Source organism: Anopheles gambiae, chromosome 3 (assembly GCF_943734735.2).
Source record: "Anopheles gambiae chromosome 3, idAnoGambNW_F1_1, whole genome shotgun sequence".
NCBI classification, from domain to species: Eukaryota; Metazoa; Arthropoda; class Insecta; order Diptera; family Culicidae; genus Anopheles; species Anopheles gambiae.
In genome coordinates this window covers 37,756,496-37,777,071 of record NC_064602.1, presented here as the reverse complement: position 1 = coordinate 37,777,071, position 20,576 = coordinate 37,756,496, and the positions used below count along the sequence as shown (strand labels likewise).

The window sequence follows — 20,576 nt, the reverse complement described above, 5'->3', positions numbered from 1 at the left end:
TGAGTTGCTTCACGAAATCCAATATCTTCTCACGACTTGGACAACTTTAAGCAATAAAAAGATGAAGCATTTATACGACATTGTTCAGGAATAGATGAGAAATTCTATGGGATTACAAAAATCAATTGTTGAATTTTGACATGGTGGAAATCCAAACTATTAACAAGTCCCTTATAAATACCGGGGTCGTGGACTTTTCGCGGAGTAATTTCCTAAAAGGAAGTTCAAGACTGTTGTTCTGTACACTGGAGCAACTTCAGCTGTAAGTGCGCGATATTTCAATAATGTTTTAGATGCTGCATTCTACGATATATTAGAAGCATTGTTTACAATTTTTAAAACCACGACTGAATGAATCGTCGTTCCAATAGGCCAAGAATTGGTTTATAAACGTACCAGGACGTGGAAAGCGATAGAATTTGTTAAAATACTGTAAAACTCTTCACTTTCCAACCTTTTTCTACAGGTGTCCATCTTACCCTTCATGGTGTCCATCTTTCCCATATCAGGTGTCCGTCTTACCCGAACATTTCAAAACCGCACGAATAAAATCATGTTATTCATTCATGAAAAAAAACGCAAAAATCAATGGAAACTTAAAAGTTTCAACACATTTTCTGATAAAACATGAGTGTAAGATAATGTATGCACATTTTCATAGTCGTTGCACTTATATATCCCTAGATTTTTCCCATTTCCCTTAACGTGTCCGTCTTTACCTACCTTCCCCTATGCACATTTTCATAGTCGTTGCACTTATATATCCCTAGATTTTTCCCATTTCCCTTAACGTGTCCGTCTTTACCTACCTTCCCCTAACTTAATTGAATTGCCATTTTCTAACTCCCATACTGTTGTGGGCAGCCGTGCCGACCCCTGGACTTGCCGTGGTAGTTGTGCTGCCACTGGTCAATGTCCAGGGGACGACAGTGTGTCACGCACACTGTCGTACGCACACTAAGCGCGGGCCGCTTAGTGTGTGTTGTGCGCTCGGACAAGCAGGTGTTGCGAGCAGCCGGTCGAGCAGGGCTCCCGGCAGGGCACGGTACGGCTGGCGCGCGGCCGAGTATTTTATTGTGTATTGTGCTTGTCAGTGTTATTTATTATGTGTACTGTAATATTAGTGTTTTAATAAACTACCTGATGTAACCCAAAGACACAACAGTGGCGACGAGGATGGGATCCTCTTGCGTAAGGAGGATCCCTAGAAGAACCCGCGGTCACCATCGCGATCGAGCGCGTCGGTTGGAGCCGGCGCCATCGCGATGGCCATCGCGATCCCCATGGCGAGATGCCATGCCCCGCTGCAGCCGTCGTGTTGGACGGAGAGGAGGGTGAGGTTCCATGCCGCCTCGCTGCAGCCGTCGTAGACCAGTGAGAGGGGGCGAGGTTTCATGCCGCCCCGCTGCAGCAGTAGTGTCAACGGAGAGGGGGCGAGGTCCCATGCCGCCCCGCTGCAGCCGTCGTAGAACAGTGAGAGGGGGCGATGTCGCATGCCGCCCCGCTACTGCTGTTGCGTTCAACGGAGAGGGGGCGAGGTCCCATGCCGCCCCGCTGCTGCCGTTATGTTCGACGGAGAGGGGGCGAGGTCCAATGCCGCCCTGCTGCAGCCGTTGTGTCAACGGAGAGGGGGCGAGGTCCCATGCCGCCCCGCTGCAGTAACAGTGTCAACGGAGAGGGGCGAGGTTTCATGTCGCCCCGCTGCAGCCGTCGTGTTTGACGGAGAGGAGGGCGAGGTCCAATGCCGCCCCGATGCAGCAATAGTATCAACGGAGAGGGGGCGAGGTCCCATGCCGCCCCGCTGCTGCCGTTTTTATTCGTCGGAGAGAGGGGAAGGTCGCATTCCGTCCCCAGTTGCAGCACCGACGTGTTGTTCCCGACGTGAAGGGCGAAATGTGTGCCGTCCTTGCTGCAGCAATTGTACCACTGCTACAGGATGCCATAACGAGCTGCTGGGATATGCTCTTCAGCCGGATGAGGCTTGCGGGACAAACCGGTCGCCGCCGGAGAGATCGCCAGCAGCAGCGTAGCAGCGTGCGGAACGAGTTGCTGGGTAATGCTCTCCTGCCGGATGAGGCTAGCGGGACATTACGGTCGCCGCCGGGGAGATTTCCTGCAACGTCGTAGCAGCGTTGCGGTAGCCGGGTAGCGGGGTCGCAGCTTAGGAGCAGCATTTGCGCAAAAATGCCCCAGGACAAGGGTCTATGGCCGGAGGGTGTCACCACACCGATATTCCCGCAATGGAATATGCGCGTGTCGGTTCGACCCCCTCCGGATAAGTAAAAGGGGGAGATGTTGTGGGCAGCCGTGCCGACCCCTGGACTTGCCGTGGTAGTTGTGCTGCCACTGGTCAATGTCCAGGGGACGACAGTGTGTCACGCACACTGTCGTACGCACACTAAGCGCGGGCCGCTTAGTGTGTGTTGTGCGCTCGGACAAGCAGGTGTTGCGAGCAGCCGGTCGAGCAGGGCTCCCGGCAGGGCACGGTACGGCTGGCGCGCGGCCGAGTATTTTATTGTGTATTGTGCTTGTCAGTGTTATTTATTATGTGTACTGTAATATTAGTGTTTTAATAAACTACCTGATGTAACCCAAAGACACAACAGTGGCGACGAGGATGGGATCCTCTTGCGTAAGGAGGATCCCTAGAAGAACCCGCGGTCACCATCGCGATCGAGCGCGTCGGTTGGAGCCGGCGCCATCGCGATGGCACGGATCCCCGCGACAGTGGGACGCCGTTCGACAAGGACCGCTGCCGCCGCCGCCGTTAAGACCGTGGCCCCGGCTGTCGTCCCGCGATGGGGACAGAAGGAACAGCCGCACACACACACTCGGCGATGTTTGATTCGCCGGGCTGCAGGCCCAGGGAGCGCCGGCAATGGAAAGGTCGAAGCCTGATTGCCGGGCCATCTGCGGCGACGCTAGGTGTCGTCGGGCTGCAGCCCAAGGAGCGCCGGCAGTGTAAGAGGGGAATTGTCTTTCTGCCTAGCTGCCGGGCCATCATTGGTGACGCGAGAGGTCACTGAGTTGCTGCCGCTGTGTTCGACGGAGAGGGGGCGAGATGCCATGCCCCGCTGCAGCCGTCGTGTTGGACGGAGAGGAGGGTGAGGTTCCATGCCGCCTCGCTGCAGCCGTCGTAGACCAGTGAGAGGGGGCGAGGTTTCATGCCGCCCCGCTGCAGCAGTAGTGTCAACGGAGAGGGGGCGAGGTCCCATGCCGCCCCGCTGCAGCCGTCGTAGAACAGTGAGAGGGGGCGATGTCGCATGCCGCCCCGCTACTGCTGTTGCGTTCAACGGAGAGGGGGCGAGGTCCCATGCCGCCCCGCTGCTGCCGTTATGTTCGACGGAGAGGGGGCGAGGTCCAATGCCGCCCTGCTGCAGCCGTTGTGTCAACGGAGAGGGGGCGAGGTCCCATGCCGCCCCGCTGCAGTAACAGTGTCAACGGAGAGGGGCGAGGTTTCATGTCGCCCCGCTGCAGCCGTCGTGTTTGACGGAGAGGAGGGCGAGGTCCAATGCCGCCCCGATGCAGCAATAGTATCAACGGAGAGGGGGCGAGGTCCCATGCCGCCCCGCTGCTGCCGTTTTTATTCGTCGGAGAGAGGGGAAGGTCGCATTCCGTCCCCAGTTGCAGCACCGACGTGTTGTTCCCGACGTGAAGGGCGAAATGTGTGCCGTCCTTGCTGCAGCAATTGTACCACTGCTACAGGATGCCATAACGGGCTGCTGGGATATGCTCTTCAGCCGGATGAGGCTTGCGGGACAAACCGGTCGCCGCCGGAGAGATCGCCAGCAGCAGCGTAGCAGCGTGCGGAACGAGTTGCTGGGTAATGCTCTCCTGCCGGATGAGGCTAGCGGGACATTACGGTCGCCGCCGGGGAGATTTCCTGCAACGTCGTAGCAGCGTTGCGGTAGCCGGGTAGCGGGGTCGCAGCTTAGGAGCAGCATTTGCGCAAAAATGCCCCAGGACAAGGGTCTATGGCCGGAGGGTGTCACCACACCGATATTCCCGCAATGGAATATGCGCGTGTCGGTTCGACCCCCTCCGGATAAGTAAAAGGGGGAGATGTTGTGGGCAGCCGTGCCGACCCCTGGACTTGCCGTGGTAGTTGTGCTGCCACTGGTCAATGTCCAGGGGACGACAGTGTGTCACGCACACTGTCGTACGCACACTAAGCGCGGGCCGCTTAGTGTGTGTTGTGCGCTCGGACAAGCAGGTGTTGCGAGCAGCCGGTCGAGCAGGGCTCCCGGCAGGGCACGGTACGGCTGGCGCGCGGCCGAGTATTTTATTGTGTATTGTGCTTGTCAGTGTTATTTATTATGTGTACTGTAATATTAGTGTTTTAATAAAGTACCTGAGAAAGCCAAAGACACAACACATACAAAGGACAAGATTGTTGTTGTTGTATACAGCACTTTGATATTCGGTGTGAAGCGCGGCTTACACTGGCGTTGAAAACCTGCAAAACAAATTCGAGCAGTTGTGATCTCGCATAAGGCCTAGCAATCGCGATAGCGTTATAGCGCCAGTGACCTTGCATGAAAGCAGGTTGTGAGGGTAAGCAGTTTTTTCGACCATAGTTTTGGCAGTTACAATTAGAGCACCCCGCAAACAGTTCTAACAGCGCAAATTGTAGTTTGATAAAGACATAAAATGATACATTTATTCTTGCAAAATCCACAAAAGACCGATAGTAATCATGGCAGCGGGGTTATTGAATGACTTGCAGTTTTATATCTAGGATAACTGTACCAGTTTTCGGCAGTGTAGGGGAAGGTAGGTAAAGACGGACACTGCGGGTAAGATGGACACTTCTCATAAATGCATGAAAAAGGTAATTTTCGAGTAATTCAACAATGTAGAATCCAAACTGAAGGTAAAACAACACATTTGAGAACATTTTTCGTGCAAAATATGCGAATTTGGTTAAATCCACGAACAAAACAAATTTTCAATCATCTGCACCCTTGTGGATCTAATTTGACAACTGCCGATCTTAAGCTCTACAACTTGTATTGTTTATATTTCCGGAAGTTTTATTTCATGAATGGGTTGTCGTGATCATTAATGAAAAAACTGGCGAAAGAACGAGGATAAAAGCAATACAAAATATTGTTTTCTGGTGGTTTAAACATTCTGACACCAAAGCGGGAAAGACGGACACCTTGTTGTAGGGAAAGATGTACACCGAATTTATTGATGTTTTACTTCTTACATCAATTGGTGATGGATATATTTCTTCAAATACCTTAAATAAGGGTATTCCGATGCTATAAATCAATCAGTAACTAGAGAAAGTATTGAAACAAGCGAGAAATGAAACACCGGTCAAAATAGTAGCCAGTCGTTATGCTATTACTCGCTCGACGCTGATGAGTTGCTTCACGAAATCCAATATCTTCTCACGACTTGGACAACTTTAAGCAATAAAAAGATGAAGCATTTATACGACATTGTTCAGGAATAGATGAGAAATTCTATGGGATTACAAAAATCAATTGTTGAATATTGACATGGTGGAAATCCAAACTATTAACAAGTCCCTTATAAATACTGGGGTCGTGGACTTTTCGCGGAGTAATTTCCTAAAAGGAAGTTCTAGACTTCTTCTTCTTCTGTTTAGGTTGATGGGTTACATCCTCCTATACTCTCTTTTTGGGAGGTATAATCAGAGGCGTACCATCTGAGTTTGGGAGTGGACTGTCATCCATGTCTCCTTTTTTTCCAGGTTGGTTTATATTGTGTCGTTAGTTACTTAGTCTTTTTTCCTTTATTTCCTCCGTTCATTATTATTATTATTATTTTTATTTTTTTGTATTATATTGTATTTTTGACTACGTTATACCGGGCTAGATTCGGTTTATTATTTCTAAGCGATTTTCCATTATGGTTCCCCTTTCATGGTCTTTCCTTAAATTAAATTTAAATCTTTTTTTCTTTTTTTTTGTGTTTGTGGGTTGTGCTGGTTTTTTTGTTTTTTTTATGAATGAATTGTTATTATTATTATTTTTGTGAGGTAAGAGAATAGTTGTTCTGTTTGTTTCTTTTGTATGCGGTTTATGGTTATTGCTTATTTTTCTGCTTATTATTTTTATTTTTTCACGTCCCTCTGTTTCTGAATTGGGATTTGCCACCTTAAGGGCAAATTCCAGCAGAAAGGGTGTTCTGGTTGTGACTAGTGGCATATGGCTTTCTATTCATCTTGTTGCAATTCTCGTGGAATTGAAGGATGCATGTGGCCTGCCCTTTCTCCTCAAAAATATGATGGAGGTCCCGAGTTGTAGGTAAGGTTTTCCTTTTATTTTTTTTTGTTTTTAATAGAAATGTATAAAATATTAAGTAGATAAATAACTGAGTAAAAAAAAATTTTTTCAATAAATATGTGAATAAATATGTCAATAAATGTGAAGGAACGAGGTGGAAAATGTTATGGATATATAGACTGCGGTACGTAATGAAAGTATGTATGAAATGTGACCGTTTGTATATATGATGTGTATTTAGTTGTCCCTGAACCTAAAATTTCTATAAAGATATATTGTTTTTTTGTATAAACTCTATTATTTGTTTGCAGGTTTTACCTGATTTGTCTAGCCAGTTCTTTATGAGGTTTTCTTTAGTGATCTCTGTGTTTCTTTGGTATATTTTACAATCAAAAATTTTATGTCTCCCTGTTTTTGGTGTCAGGCATGTTTCGCATGTTCCATTTTGCATTATTTTCATAATGCTTAGCCAGTATTCTGAGTAATCGTGTCCTGCTATTATTTTATTAATAGTTTTTATTTCATTGCCTTTTAGTTGTATGTGTTTGTGCCATATTTCTGTTTTAAATTCATTTTGAAAGCATAGGAATTTTTTCCCTTTTGATTGTGCCGTGTTTTTAAACCATGTTTGTGTTTTTTCTATCATTTCGTTTTTAAAAATATTGATGGCGTCTATGTATCTGATTTTATTGTTTATTTTTGTGCTTGATATGGTTCCTTTTTTTGCTAAGTCGTCTGCGATTTCGTTCCCTTTTATTCCTATGTGTGATGGGATCCATATAATTTGAGCGTCTATTTGACTTGCTATGTTTAAAATGTTATAAAATAATTCCTCAATTTTTGTTTCCTTGGAGGTTTTTCTTAGGATAGTGCAAGAAGTTAGACTATCTGTGTATATTATTGGTTTTTCAATTTTTAATTCTGCCGCTGTTTGAAGTGCTTTTTTAATAGCAATTAATTCTATTGTCGTTATGGACGAATGATTTTTTATGTTGTAGTTGTAGTAATGTTGGTGTGATTTATTTTTTATGTATATTCCTATACCCGCTTTATCTGACGTTATACTTCCATCCGTGAAAATGGTTGGTTTGTCCTTATTATTTTTGTATATGTATTCTAGTGTTTTTTGTTTTAGAGTATCTTTGTTGTTATTGTTTTTTGTACCTATTAGTTCTTTGAGTTCAGTGTCGATTGATGGATATTTCTTTAAGTCGTTAGTTTTTGCTATATATATATTTTTTATAATATTTATATCTTTCTCGTATAGTTCTTCCTGGAAAGTTTTTTTTCTTTTTTTGTATCGCGTGTTATGTTGTGTGTCTAATTGTGTTCTTGTTGTCTGAGTATACTATGTCTTTCACCAGCTCCTTTCTGGCTGTGAAGTTGCTTCTAAAATTGAAAGGGACTTCCGCGGAGATAGCATGCAATGTGTTAATTGGTGTAGTTTTTGTGCACCCTGTAGCTTTTCTTAAGGCCTGATTTATAATGGTGTGCATTGTTCTTATTTTATTTTTGTTGCAATTTAGTGTGTATGATGCTCCCGATTCTAAGGTGTTTCTGATGGTGGCTCTGTATATATTAAGACTTTTTTCCGGATTTAAATTGTTGTGTCTGGCGCATACTATTTTTAGAAGATTTAAGCGGTTAGTGGCTTTGTTTCTCAAGTGTTGTACATGTTTTTGGAAGTTTAGTTGATTATCTATTATGGTACCAAGATATTTGTATATCTTTGTATTTTCTATATTTGTGTTCCTAATTGTTAAGCGTATATTGTTGTCTTTTTTTCCAAAGATAATGTATTTAGTTTTTGCTATATTTATGGTTAGTTTTAGCGATTCCACATTTTTGGTAAAAGCGTTTAGTGCCTTTTGTAGATTTGTTTGTAACTCCCGTTCATTTTTTCCATTGCTGAGGATGACAAAGTCGTCTGCATATTGTATGATTGTGTTACTTGGGTGTGTTTCGTGTATGGTTTTGTGTATTTCTTTGGTGTATATATTAAATAGTGTAGGTGACATGACATGTCCTTGTGGTAGGCCATCCGTTATTAGCATATTTTGTGATTTGTTATTACTGGTTATTTGTAGATTTCTGTTTCTTAGGAAGGCGTAAGTCCATATAATGATTTGTGGGGGGATGTTGGATATGCTCATTATGTCTATAAGTGTTTGTGTATGTACATGGTTATAGGCCTGTTCTAAATCTATGAATACTGCTCCACATATTTGGTTTTTTCTTTGGTTGTGTTTAATGTGGTTGTTGAGATAATTGATACATTGATTGATTGTTCTTTTTTTCCTAAAACCAAAAGATTGTTCTGGTAGTGTGTCGTTTTCTTCTATGTGTTTGTTTAGTTTTAGGAGTACCACCGTATTTAAGATTTTTGTTATTGTTGGTATTAGTGCTATTGGTCTATAATTGTTTGGATCATTTGTATCTTTGTTTGGTTTAGGAATGGCTATAATTTTTATTGTTTTTAGTTCTTTGGTTATTTTTCCTTCTTGCCACATTTTATTTCCATCGGCAATGATTGTGTTTCTAGTATAGTCATTTATGTTTTTTAGCATTTCATATGTTATCTTATCGATGCCTGGAGTAGTGTTTTTTTTCTTGTTTCGGATTTGATTCCATATTTCAATGTTCAATAATTCATCTTCAGTGGTAAAGTTTGGGTCTATTTCAATTCTGAATTTGGAGTTTTTGTTTTTAATGAAATTTATATTCATGAATTTTTTTGCGCTATTCTCTTCGTTGTGAATTATGTTAGATTCTTTTGGATTTGTGTTATTATAAGTTATTTTTCCAAAAAGTTTCCAAAGCTCAGTATTATTTGTGTTTGTGTTAATCTTATCCATGGATATTTCTGTTTGTTTTTCTCTTGCCATTTTACTGTTTAATCTAAAGATCGCTGTGGCTTTTCTAAATTCTATCGCATTTTCTATACTTCTGGTTTCATTAAATATTTTTCTTGCTTTGTTTTTTTTTTTCATAAGCCTCTTTGATCTCCTTGCTCCACCATGATTTAAGGGTAAAATGGATTTTGTGTTTGCTGTTGTTGATTATTTTTGTAGCCCTTTTTGTGAATTGTTTAATGTTTTTTATCTCGTCTTGTTTGATTTCCTTTAAAAGTTTGTTAACTTTCTTTTTATTTATGATCGTTATGTCCTTAGGCAATGCATTATGGTTATTTATTGTAATTTCAATTATTTTGTGGTTGCTAGCTCCTATGTGGTTATCTTTTATTATTTTATGTGTATGAGTGTATATGTCTTTCGATATTATTGTTAAATCGATTGATGTCTGTCGTTTGTTGTTGTCGGTGGGAATGCAAGTATATTTATTATTTTTTAGAATAATTAGGTTTGATCCATTTATTTGTTCAATTATTATTTCTCCTTTTCTGTCTGATTGTGAATCACCCCAAAAGGTGTGATGGGAGTTAAAATCACCTGCTATTATGATTTTTTTGTGGTTGCGAGTGTTGTGGAGTATTTTTGTTATAGTGTTTTTTAGTGTTATTGTGGGGGTTTGGGGGGCGATATATATTGATACCAGAATAGTATTTGTGGAAAGTAGTAATATTGCTGTTGTTTGAATGTTTTCTTCTGTTTCGTCTGTTAGTGTTAATTTTTTGAAATTTATTTGTTTTTTTAATATAATGCACGTACCTCCGTAACCATCACTTCGGTCGGTGCGTATCATGTTGTATCCTTTTATCGTCATTTTTTTTTCGTTTTTTAGCCATGTTTCTTGTAGACAAGCAATGTCGTAATTGTTCTCTTTTAGAATATGAATTAATTCTTCCCTATTTTTTTTAATGCTTTGGATGTTTGCTTGAATTATATTTAGTTTGTACATTTAATTTGTTTTTTGTTTAATTTATGTGTATACTTTGTTAATTTATATTATTAAGGGGATATTTCCCTACCTGTTTCTTCTGTTCTTTGAATATCTGTGTCGCTAAGGTATATTAGAGTATCGTTGTGTTCTGTGTTTATTTCGTTTACTTTTTGTGTATTTTGATTTAAATTTTTATTAAGCTCATCGGTGATTTCTTCTGTTTTATCTGTGTGAGTTGTTTTGTTTTGAATATTAAGGCGGTTGTTTTCGTTTATTTTTTTTGCATTGTTATCTTCTTCAATAGTTACATCTAATCTCCTTTTTTCCGTAGTTATGGGTTTTGAAGTATTGTCGGATAATATTTTTGAATAATTGATTGTGGTGTAGTTTCGAGGTACTATTGGCGCTACTTCTCTTCTTATTCTGCGGGCTTCTCTGATCGTGATTCTTTTTTCCGTTTGTATTTTTTTTATTTCAACTTCATCTTTCCAAATTGGGCACTCTTTATCAAGTGATGAATGGTTTTCACCACATGCTGTGCATTTTAATGGGTTGTTGCAGACTTCATGATATAAATCTCCGCATTTTGCACATGTTTTTTCCCTACTACAATATTTTTTAGTATGGCCAAAACGCATACATTTCATACATCTCATTGGGTTAGGGATGAAAAGTTCTACTCGTTCTGAAAAATATCCTATATCCACTTTTCTGGGAAGCACTGTAGTTTTAAATGTCAGAATGGCCGTTCTCGTGTTGTACATTTCACCATTTTGTCCTCTCCTCTTCATAATGTAAACCTCTGTAACATTTTGTGGTTGCAAACCTTCCAATAACTCCTGTTCAGTCAAAAACTTACAGGCATCACAACGGATTACTCCCTTACTCGTGTTTAAAGTTTTGTGCTCGTACACCTTCACTTTTATACAGTTATCACCGTGGTTTAGATTTATGTTGTATAATTTCTTGGCTTCTTTGTGATTTCTCATTCTCATGAGCATTTTGCCGTCTCTCAGTATGGTGGTTTGTAATGGCTTTCCTCCAATCGCCATCTCCGTCGCCTTTGCGAACAGAAAGGGATTGTAGTTTGCTAAACTTTTTCCCTTAGTGTCACTCTCCACAACCATGAACACCTCCTCTGTTTTTTCCGATTCGTTAAAGTTTATATTTATTCTCTCACCTCTCATTTTCCTTCTTTTTTTGTGTTTTTTATTGTTGTGTCTCCCAAAATGCCGAAGTACGACCCGAAGGTCCTACCTCCTCCCGGGTCGTCGACCTCCATCTCCTACGCGGAAACACTTCACTTATAATTTATTTTCCCACTTAATGTAATTATCTTTTATTGATTTAGATGAAAAAAAAGAAAAGGAAAGGGTCCCAAGAAGGGAATTGAAACGCTGCAGGTATTTTCGTTTGTATAGATATTTATTTCTCCGATCTTTTATATAAAATATATACGGAATGGAAAAAAACGGTTTTGACTATAAAGTAACTCGACCACTTTGACCAACGGTTAGACCTGGAGTACACTGATTTTTGTTTATAACTCGTGATCGAGTTGGCATAGGAAAACAAGCAATACGTCATTCGACAGCTAAAAGTGTACGAAACAAGCAGCGAAAACATCCCGTGATAAAAAAATGCCAAAAAAGAGTACATTGTGCAAGCGGATCACATGCATCATGATGATCCGCGACGGAAGCGACAACCGCGACATCATGCAGTGCGTGCAGTGTTCGCTGAACACGGTGAAGGCGATCCGGAGTGAGCTGGGAGAAAACAGCGACGACGACGAAGCGGTGACAGCACTTTTTTTTTCTTTTTTTTTTTTTTTTTAATTCAATTTGTCTTATTTTTATTGGTGTATAAAAATTTGAAAATACATTTGGGAGCATAGTTTCTAATGGTCTACGCGTCTTTTGATTTCCTGCTCTTTAGAGTGTTTACGCATTGATTTGGCAGTAGCCTTTCTAAGATTTATGAGGTATTTTCAGTGATTCTGAGTTTTAGCTTTTAGCTATTTGAACGCAGGGGAAGCCCTCATTTGTGGAGAATGTTATCTCTTTTTGAAATGCTAATCTAATCTAAACTTCCTTATATATATATGAACTTATAATAATAAACTTATCTAAATGAAATGAAATGAAACTTATGTACATAGTGCAACTTAAGAAGTACTAAGTATTTACAGGGATACGTTCAATTCACGTGTAGAGGTTTCTAATAATGTTAGAGCCAGATGCCAACGTAGTAGTCCTAAGTTTAGCTAAATCTTTCTCTATTCGTTCATCAATAAATTCTATGTTGGCTATCCTGTGAAGTTCTTCTGTCCGAAATCTTTTAGGCAGTCCATATATTATTTTAATAAATCTATTTTGAATTCGCTGTATTCTCTTTCGATTGGTAGCAGAACATACTTTCCAGATGTGTGACCCGTATGTAATGGCTAGAAGTATGATTTGCTTGTATATGAGCATTTTATTATCTAGCGAGAGTCTAGAAGAGGTGGCTATCAAAGGGTATAGACATTTAAGTTGCCCTATAGTCTTGTTGGTAATAGTTTTAATATGCTGATTGAAATTCAGTTTTCTATCTATGTTGATTCCTAGGTACTTTACTCCTGGAGTCCAAGGAATTATTACGGAGTTAAGTTTAACCGGCTCTATTTTACGATAGATTGTGCTGTCCTGCATGTTTCGTTTGTATGGAAAGACTATTGCTTGTATCTTGGATGCATTTACCTTGATCTTCCAGTCGTTTAGATACTTAATGTAAGTATCTAGACCTCTTTGTAAACCTCCTGAGAGATAACGGTACTGTCGAGCAGTATGGAGTATGGCTGTATCATCTGCGTACAACGAGATGTAGGTATTGTTACGCAGGGTGGGAAGATCCGATGTATACAGATTGTATAACAAGGGTCCCAATACACTCCCTTGTGGGACACCAGCACAGTTATCATATGTTTCCGAGCTGTATTTACCAATGATTACCTTGGATGTTCTGTTGGACAGGTAACTAGCAATTATACGAGTGATGTAAGTTGGAAAGTTTAAGTTCATTAACTTAAAAATTAGACCGTCGTGCCAAACATTATCGAATGCTTTTTCGACGTCTAAAAGTGCCATAGATGTTGATACACCTTTTCTTTTGCCTTCATTAATGATATTTACAACTCTCTGCAACTGATGTGCAGTTGAGTGTCCTCTTCTAAATCCAAATTGCTCTTCAGCCAAGGCATTGGTCTCGTCACAGTAGTCAATCATTCTATGATAGATTACCCGTTCAAATATCTTGCTCAAAGTACTCAGTAGAGCAATGCCTCTGTAACTAGTCACCAACGCTGGGTCTTTACCCGGTTTGGCGATTGCAACTATTTTTGCTATCTTCCATTCTTGAGGGAAGTAGCCCAGTTCCAAGCATTTGTTGAAAATGTTAGTGACTAGATTTAGTGCACTATTACCAAGATGCTTAAGCACAACATTAAAAACTTGATCTAGCCCAGGAGCTTTAAAATTTGCTCCACGAGAAATAGCACCTTTCACTTCACTACTGGTGGTTTTATCTCCATCTTCTAAATTGATGGGCATTTCATAAAGATTAATGTTGGCCTGCCTAACTGATTGCTCGTACGGACTTGTTAAAGTATCTCCCAACCTATGCGCATTTAAAAATTGTTCCGCTAAACTATTGGCTTTTTCTTCTGGTGTGAATAGGATATTCGAATTTTCACGTAGGGGTGGAATCGGTTTTGGACGTGTTCTTAAAACTTTAGTGACCCTCCAAAAGGGATGGGATGATTTTGGCATGGCTCTGAGTTTTTCGCTAAATTGATAATTTCTGACTACCTCTAATCTCACTCTAACATCTTTTGCCAGCCTTCTGTATTCACTGTAAAGTGCCCTATCTCCTGTTCTTTGGTATTGTTTTCTTACCGAGTTTTTCATTTCAATGAGTCTCTTCGTGTCTCCATCGAGTTTCATAAGGTGGTTGTGAAGTTGGACTTCAGGCACTGAACGTCTCACTGCTTCCTCGATGTTGGTGTTAAGTCTCTGCAATGCATCATCTATGTCATCAGTGGAGCTCAGCGAGACATCTACGTTGGTGTGTTCATTCATCCACGACTCAAAGGTTCGCCAATCGGCTTCACGAAAGTTTCTTCTACGACGCCAAGCATGTGGAGTGTTATTTTCAACCTTTAGTACAACCGGTAGGTGGTCAGACGACAAGGCAGAGATGGTGACTGGATCGTTCATTCTATCAGGCATATTTGTCATGAATATATCTATGATGGACATGCTTCGGCCGTTGACGAAGGTAGGTTGAAACGGGTGAGCTATTGTGAACAGGCCATTTTGCGCAGCTTCCCACAATATCTGACCATTTTTGTTTCCTCGTTGATTGCCCCATACTTGGTGTTTGGCATTTAGGTCTCCTGCAATGATGAAGTGTCCACTGGTGTTTGTGAGAGATCTCAGCTCTTGTCGAAGAACAGCTGATGTTCCATCAGAGTCCTTTGCTTGTTTGGGACAATATGCAGCAAGGAATTTGAAATTTCCTTGCGTCGTGAAGATCTCAATGCCAGCTGCTTCTATGAACCAGGTGTTAGGGAGCGTTAGCGTCCTAAATTTGACGTTGCGATGTACTGCAATGCCAATGCCACCCTGAGCGGTTTGTCTATCTAGCCTTATGAAGCTGTGATTAGGGAGGTTGAAGCTCATATGTGGTTGCAAATGCGTTTCAGTTACGGCTATCACATCAATCTTTTCCTCTTCAAGAAAATTTATGAACTCCAGCTTTTTTCTAAAGATGGAGCGGGCGTTCCAGGTAGCGGTCTTAAAATCCATTGGGAAGCGCTTCCATTATCAATTGGACCAGCGTAGTTATTTGCTGATCGCGAGGGAGATGTTTAATCTCGCTTTGATAGCGTTTCCACAACCGTGTGATGGTAGTGAAAAGGATCATATCTGGAGCTGTTTCCTCTACAGAAAGTTGCTCTCGCAATCGGTTGAGCTTGTCTTGGGCTGGTTGCCTGGTCGATGTTTTAATCGTCTCATTTTGGGTGTCCATTGCTTCTGCCGATGGACCAGAACAAGTTGGTTGCGAGTGTTGGGGCTTCATCTCTGAAACGTTAGGCTGTGGCTTCTTTTGGCTATGTTGTTTGCGAGGCAGCGACTGATGTTGCTGCAGCTGTTGGTGTTGTGTTATTTTATGTTGTTGCCCAGGTAACTGACCTTGTATTTCCTCACTGTGTTGCATTTGCACCATCGGGATTTGTTGGAGCACCGGGTGCTCCTGTGGTAATGATATTTGAACCTGCTGATGTTGTTGCAGAATTTGTTGCTGCAGCACGTTGATCTGCTGTTGTAGTTGTTCCACCTGCTGTTGGAGTGGATGTATGATCTGTTGGAACAACAATTGTTGTTGTTGTACCATCAGTGGCTGCTGCATCTGTAACGTTTGTTGAGCTTGCGGCTGATGTTGCAACGTGTGCAACGTTGGTTGTGGTAGTATTGTGACTGGTGTGTCTGTAGTTGGTGCAGATTGAGGTGCAGTCCAGTTTAGTCTTGAGCTCCATGCAGATGTAGTGGGCGCTGGAGCAGGGATGTAACGGGTAGTTCCTGATCGATATTTTTTGGAATCTCGATTCTCGATAAAATCACGCCTGGCTTTGCAGTTGTGATTGAGAGGGCTGTGATTTCCCTGGCAATTGGCGCAGATTCTTTGGTTTCCCAGTTCTTTAGAGCACTGATTTGACAAGTGTTCATCTCCACACTTCATGCATCGAGCCTTCATTGAACAATTATTTTTCCCGTGTCCAAACCGGAAGCAGTTTTTGCATTGTGTGACATCGTCACGTAATGGAAAGTAGCGTTCCCATCTGATGTTGATGGATTTGAGTCGCTTTACTTCCAGTAAATCATCGAGGGTTACCTGCCCTTTTGTAAAGGACACGATGAAGTTTTTGAAGCCTGCTTTTGTAGAAAAGCTACTGTCCAAAATGCGAATCGAGGCTGGACGGGGAAGATTTGTTTCTTGCAGCCACTGCTCGATCATGACTGGGGTGCCAAAACGCAACCCCTTGAGGATTACCTGGTACAGCTTGTCTCCAGGAAAATCGTGTGTAAAATATTCACGTTTCATTTGTTTCAGGCGACCAACAACTGTTTCAAAAGCCTCGCGCGAGATGCACGTGATTTTTGTAAAGTTTCCCTTGAGGAAACTAAATGTGACATTTAGTTTGCCACTGTTTGCAAGCGAGTTGAACTCAGCAAATTCCTCTTCTGAGAAATCTTTAACAATAACTGGAGGAATACGCTCCTTTTTGATTGTATTGTGTGGTGCCGCTGCCGCTGTTACGCTACCATCACTCATACTAACACCTGCTTCACTCGGTGGAACCACCACCACTTCAGCCGAAGCCTTCTTCTTCGTCTCATTATTTTTAATGCTATCGTTTTCAGCAGGGCGTTTACGATCACGGCTTGTGGCCGGATCCGCCGTAGTTTCCATTGTTGCCTCTCTCACACACCAGCTTTGGATACCCGTGCTAGCGTTTTAAGCGATTTACGCACACATTTGCAATGTATTGTCACACACGTTTAGGTTCGCCTTTACTCAGAGCAGAACAGAAACACGTCCGTTCTCGTCGAAAGCACGAGAGCGTCAGCGGTGACAGCACGAAAACCACATTCTCAGCGGCGGGATTGCGTGCGGACCGACGCTTTCCTGGCTGACCTCCAGGCGCTCGTGATGGAAAATCCGGGTATCGGAATTCGGCCGTTGGCACGTGAGATGGGGGTGGCACCATGCACGATGAAAATGGCCCTGAATGACGACCTCCGGTACTTCTCTTACCGCCTTGGATCACGAGAGTGGCCAACGGCAGACCGTACGTGTTCCAGCAGGATTCCGCTCCGTGCCATACAACCTCCAAAACGATAAAGTGGTTACCGGCCAATTTCAACGACTTCACCGCGCCGAATGTGTGGCTCCCAGCTCTCCGGATCTTAATCCAACGGATTATTTCGTGTGGGGCGCGGTGGAACGGGACACCAACAGAACCTCCAGCAACACCAAGGCGGAGCTGATGACGAAAATCAGGTCCGTTTTCGCGGCCCTACCCTGCCAAACTGTCGCCAGGGCTTGTTCCCGGTTCCGGAGACGGGTGGTGGCCGTAATAGAAGCCGAGGGCGGATATTTTGAATAAAATGAATAAAATACATGGTAAGCTACTATTTCTAAAACTACTATCTAAATAAATAAATAAATAAATAAACAAATAAACCGTACCGGCCTTGGAATCGATCTCGAACCGACACCAGAACTTACACTGAACCCATAACGATCCTGGAACTGATCCTGACTCTATGCGGATCTTGCAAAATATACCTTCCGGTACTGGAACTGAACCCCATACTGATTTTTGGACTGATTAAGATTCCATATCAATCGTTGAATTGATCCTGATTCGGAGCCCTGATACTGCTCTCTTTTATATTTGAGGACCTGAATAGTACACCAATCTGACTCACTAATGGAACCATTTATTATTGTTTTCCTATTTTTATGTCTTGTTGCTTCGAGAGGTGCCGCGGTACTATCGTCAACTCGGACATCTTAACAACATGCCCATCCCATGGACCCATCGCCCTAAGCAAGGATTGACTATCCGGCAAAAAGGTACAAACTATCAAAAGTCTGTACAGGCCAACATGACCCGGTTATTGGTTTCAGTTCCTTTTTGTATGAATGTTTTCGTTACGTTTTCATACATTCGCATTTACAGTGGTGGCCAGCTGTAATGACTGTAATTTGTATAATTCTTCTCCATGCCTTTTAAAACACAAAAAACTAAGTCGGAGTTGCGTTCGTGGTTGCCATTGTATGGATGTAAACTAAGCAAAAAACTTCCAAGCTACCGCTGGAATGTAACGCTAATCAGCCTTTACTAGAATTTTATAACAGAGATATGTTATAGGATCTTAATAATGTTTTATAAGACAATTTTCATTCAAATCTAACAAGTAAGTCAAAAGATATAGGGGAAGGTAGGTAAAGACGGACACTGCGGGTAAGATGAACACTTCTCATAAATGCATTAAAAAGGTAATTTTCGAGTAATTCAACAATGTAGAATCCAAACTGAAGGTAAAACAACACATTTGAGAACATTTTTCGTGTAATATTTGCAAAATTGGTTAAATTCACGAACAAAACATATTTTCAATCGAGCGCACCTTTGTGGATCTAATTTGATTACTGCAGGTCTTAAGCTCTGTAACTTGCATTGCTTATATTTTTGGAAGTTTCATTACATGAACGATTTGTCATGATTGTTTAGCAAAAAACTGGCGAAAGAACGAGAATGAAAAAATTAAAAAAATCTTGTTTTCTGCTGGTTTAAATATCCTGACACCAAAACGGGTAAGACGGACACTTTGTCCTAGGGAAAGATGAACACCGAATTTGTTGAGTTATTTTACTTTTTATATCAATTGGTGATGAATATATTTCTTCAAACACCTTAAATAAGGGTATTTTGAAGCTATTAACCAATCAGCAACTTAAAAAAGTATTGAAATATGCGAGGAATGAAACACCGGTCAAAATAGCAGTCATGCGTTATGATATTACTCGCTCGACGCTGATGAGGTTCTTTACATAATCCAATATCTTGTCACGACTTGGACAACTTTCCTAATAAAAAAAGATGAAGTACTGATATCAAATCGTTCAGGAATAGATGAGAGATAATATGGCTTTACAGAATGGTGTTCAAAAAGTTCAATCTTCAATGTAAAAAATGGCTGGACCTATTAACAAGTCCCTCAAATATGCTGTGGTCGCGGACTTTCTGCGGAATAATTCCCTAAAGCGAAGTTTCAAATTGTTGTTCTGTAAGCTGATACAACGTCCACTGTTATTGGCCAATATTAAAAAAGATGCCTTAGATTCTGCATTCTACGTTCTATTAGAAGCGGTGCTTACAATTCCTAAATTCACGGCTGAATGAATCGTCGTTGCAATAGGCCAAGAATTGGTTTATAAACGTACCAGGACGTGGAAAGCGATAGAATTTGTTAAAATACTGTAAAACTCTTCACTTTCCAACCTTTTCTACAGGTGTCCATCTTACCCTTCATGGTGTCCATCTTTCCCATATCAGGTGTCCGTCTTACCCGAACATTTCAAAACCGCACGAATAAAATCATGTTTTTCATTCATGAAAAAAAACGCAAAAATCAATGGAAACTTAAAAGTTTCAACACATTTTCTGATAAAACATGAGTGTAAGATAATGTATGCACATTTTCATGGTCGTTGCAGCTATATATCCTTAGATTTTTACCATTTCCCTTAACGTGTCCGTCTTTACCTACCTTCCCCTACGCTTTCAACCACGAAAAACATCATTATACTATACAAAATGTATGGCCTACCCGGATAGGCGATTGTACGATTACGTGCAGTTTTTTGGTCGTACACAAGACGTTTAAAAAACATCCATGATGTCGATCCATATGTCCCTCGGGTGCGATAATGTGCGCAAAACACTGTGGCACATTGTCAAATCCAACAAATTCAATTCCGCAGATCCCGGCATCGTCAACGTTTTCAGGTACCATACCGCAGTCTTGCGATTGACTCACGGCTATTCATCAAAGTATCTGCGGGCTTAAGTTCTTTCGCAAAAACCCTGTAACAACACCGCACACATCCGCGTAGTTTCACCGCACAACAGAGTAAACAGTGCTACTTAACCCACCACTAGCCACTTGTTTACCCAAACGGCCTTCCACGGGCCACAATATCCCTGTCAAATATCGATTCAAATTTCAAATATTGACAAGTTTGACGGACCTGGCCTATGGTTACATTTGCAAGGTTTTAATGTTCGGAATGAATTGCGCTCATTTAATTTGCACAACCTCTGTATCCACTTTCACTGCCAAACGTGGTCGTTTACACTATACAACAGTTAATTTTACTTACACTAAGCCTATTTTTACAGATTCAATATTGCTCGTTACGGCGCAAGCGGCTCAAGTTAGCTGGTGTAAATGGTTTGCCAACAATTTATTGCGGCTTGTAAAACAGTAGTGTAATTAAAGCAGTAAATAGATATTCAGCATTTTGGTAACTTAGTAAACAATATTTTAAAAATTCCTTTAACTGCTCCCAACACAAAAACTGTAAGTTAAGCGTCATAGGTCCAGTGAAACTGAACGTAAAATTTTCGGGGTTTTTTTGTTAAATTTTATTAAATATTGATCAGAATTGTACACCAAAAGAAAGAATATTCAAGTGCCCAACTATTTAGACAATAAAGTATATTGAGTTAATACATTAAATGCATTTCTTAGTGATTCCCCGATTTGTTCACGATAAAAAATAATGATCTGCGGGAAATCATGAGGAAGTGTATTTAATTCATTATTTCAATTTGTTTTACAGTCTTTTTAGCTTCTTTTG

The 20,576-nt window shown here is 41.4% G+C and overlaps 1 long non-coding RNA gene across 1 annotated transcript; it reads left to right on the top strand.

The window, feature by feature from the left end:
- The first annotated feature begins 1,298 nt into the window (after positions 1–1,298).
- Positions 1,299–4,359, top strand: LOC133393750 (uncharacterized). The gene is made up of 2 exons (XR_009766363.1): positions 1,299–1,438; positions 1,539–4,359. It is a non-coding gene; the product is annotated as an uncharacterized LOC133393750 (long non-coding RNA).
- The last annotated feature ends 16,217 nt before the right edge of the window (positions 4,360–20,576 follow it).